The following is a 3,476-nucleotide window of genomic DNA, read 5'->3' as shown; positions in this document are numbered from 1 at the left end:
CATCCACCATCATGCTCACTTCCCATACACTATGCCACTGGCAAAATCACTCGACTGCATACAACCCCATCATCACGCTAACTGCCCACCGTCACACTCACTACCCCCCCCTCCCCGCACTCTGCTTCACCATCACTCTCTATTTGCCGGACACTCCATCACTGTTACGCTCACTCCCAGAAACACATTGCCAATCTCATACTCATTTCCCCGCAAGCCCCGTCACTGTAATGACCACTCCCCGCACACACAACTACCGTCATATTGACTCACACGCACGCATCCCAACCATCATGCTTACTCCCACTCACACTCCTCCACCATCACGCTCACACTTTCTGCAGACTACGCCACCGTTATAATCACTCCACCAATCACTCCCACACTGTCACACTCACTCCCCTGCTCACCTCCCAACCATCTGTCACAATTTCCCCCTCAGTCATCAATCATCACGCTCACTGCTCAGCACACTAACCCATCATCATGGTCAATCCGTAAAACTCAGCCATAATTCCCCAACATCACGCTGACACCACTGCACACTCCGGCACCATCAGGCTCACTCCCCTGCACGCTGTCACACCCTCATGCACACTTGCCACACACTCACCTCCATCCCTCTCACTCTCCCCACACTCCCCTACCGTCGTGTTCACTCCCCCTCCCATTCGCCCTCCGTTACACTCACTCACAGCACATATCCTATCATCGCGCTCACTCTCCCCACACACTACCACACCATCACACTCATGCACCTAAACACTTCCTCACCGTCTCAACCACTGCACTGCACATGCACCTAACATCATGCTCACTGTAGCATGCGTCCTCACCGTAACGCTCGTCCCCACGAACACACGCCCACATCTCGCTCGCACCTCGTTCACACCCTCTGCAGTCAAACTCACTCCCCCACACAGTCCCTCATAATCACACTCCCTCTCCCGCACACTCACCGCAATGTTCACACCGCCATACACACTCCACCACCATGCTGAGTCACACACACACAACCCCATGGTCATGCTCACTCCCACGCATACTCCCCTCTGTCTCCCTCGCTCCCCTGCACACTTCCCCATCACATGTACACTCCCCGCATACTACCCCACATTGACACTCACTCAGCTGCAGCACCACCCTCCATCACAATCACTCATCCAAACACTCCCTCACCATCAAGCTCACTTCCCTGCAAACTCCCCTCATGTAGCACTCAGTACCCTACTCACGGTGCACCAACAGACAGACTTACCCGCTCAATCACCCACCATCATGCTCACTCCTTCTAACACTCTTGCACGGTCGCAGTCTCTACACCACTCACTGTACCTCGATCACACACACTCCCTGCTCACTCTTCCACGCTCGCAAACACTCCCTACTCTCACCCCCTCCCTATCAGTGACGGTTGCTCATGCTCTCTTTCAGCATCATGCTCACTCCCTCCCCCGCGATCGCGCCGACTCTGCTGCTCACATCCCCACCATTATGCACACTCCTCTGCACACTCATCCACCTGCACGCACACTCCAGCACTCACTTCCAGACCGTCACACGCATCGCTCCGCTCACTTCCTCATCTCCATGCACAATCCTCCGCTCAATCCCCCACCTTCATGCTTATTCCTCTTCACTCTCCACCACTGTCATCCTTACTCAGACACACATTATCCGATGATCACGCACAATCCCCTGTTTACTTCCACACCATCATGCTTAATCCCCTGCTCAATTCCCGAGTGTCACACAAACTCCCACATTCACTCCCAGACCTTCACACTCATTCCCCTGCTATCATCCCCACAATTAAGCACACGCCGCTGCTCAATCATCCATGATCGCACAAACTTCCCTGAACTCTTCAACACTGTCACACTCCCTCCATCACGAGACTCCCCATTACCGCACACACGTCCCCTCTCATTTCCACACCATCACACTCACTACCCGCACACTCCCCCAGCATCACGCATTCTCCCGTGCCCAACCCTCTAAGTCACACACACTCCCAGGATCACATCCACACCATTTCTCACACTCCCCGGCACACTACCCTTCTGTTACAATGATTAACCCACACACAGCCCCACCATAATTCTCACTCGCCCACAAACTCCCCCACAATCATGCTGACTCCCCTGCACACTCCCTCACTGTCATGCTGACAGTCCCACAACATCAGGCTCACTCGCGTGCATGCTTCCACATCATTATGCATAGTCCCTGCACTCTCCCCTACCGTCACTCTCACTCCCACATTCACTTGCCCAGTGTCATGCTCACTCCCCGGCACTCTCTTTTACTGTCTTGCTCACTCCCTCGCACACTCCGCCAACATCAAGGTGATTTACTCGCACACTCCCCCACTCACATGCTCACTCTCCCACATACTGCCACACCGTCTTTCTCAATTACACACACTCGCACACTCCCAGATTCCCTTCCCTAGCCAATACCCCACCATCACTCTCACCACCCCATTCTCATCCCTCCATCATGCTCAATCCCTCCCACAGTCCTTGCCCTAATCTCTAGCCTGGGAAACACTCTCAAATGAATCCTCTAAAAATGGCCTTTGGCCCCATGCCCACACAATCTGTGCCACGTGGAATAGCCTGTTGGTCCACCAGGCACAGCCTATGGTGCCACCCCCACATTTGTCCCAGAGTAACAGTATGTGTTCTCACACCCACTGAGTCCTCTAGGAACGGTATTTGGGCCAATCCTCAGACATTTATCCAAACAACTGCCTGATGCTCCACAACACCCCCTCTGCTACCCAATCAACGGTCGAAAGTCCACATCACCACCATGCCCCCGACTCTATTTCTTCGCACTGGATGGTGAGAGAGGATTTGAGGAAGGGAAGTGTGGAGAAATGGCGATTAGGAGGTAAAGATTACGATGCAGATAAAGCGTGAAGGATTATGGTAAAGCAGGAGAAAGTGAAATTGAATGTGCGAACGGAAATAGGAGAGAGAGAGATAAACGGAATGTTTGAGCGTGGGAGGAAGACATGGATGGAGACGTACAAAGGGCGAGAGCTGAATTTAGCCTTAGGCTATGTCGGAGTGGGTGACCCAGAGGTGAAAGTAAGCATAGAGTGACTATAACTAATTACCTGAGATCGGCCCCTGTTCCCTCCCTTTCCCTGAGGACCAGAACATGGGGCGAAGTCCGTTTTCTCCAGCTCAGCTCCTTCTACACAAACGCAAACAATATCATTCACTCTGCTGCTTGACACTTTTTAGAGAGTACTTTTATTGTTTACAAACTGAAATTATCCATGCAGTCAGTGGGATGGTGCTTTTTCTCACTGGTCCCTGATTTGTGAGAAGCATTAAATATGTCACTGTATTTCCCTATGGCATAAGATTGTACAAAAAAGCACGACTCTCAGTCTGTTGCCACAGTGTCAGGCTATTTCATAGCGGAAACAGTGAACTGAAATGAGAAAATGCTTAATGTGT

Source organism: Chiloscyllium plagiosum, unplaced genomic scaffold (assembly GCF_037043375.1).
Source record: "Chiloscyllium plagiosum isolate Xiang-an unplaced genomic scaffold, Cpla_swu_hap1 HiC_scaffold_45, whole genome shotgun sequence".
NCBI classification, from domain to species: domain Eukaryota; kingdom Metazoa; phylum Chordata; class Chondrichthyes; order Orectolobiformes; family Hemiscylliidae; genus Chiloscyllium; species Chiloscyllium plagiosum.
The sequence above is the reverse complement of the archived record's forward strand: the minus strand, read 5'-3'. Positions refer to the sequence as shown.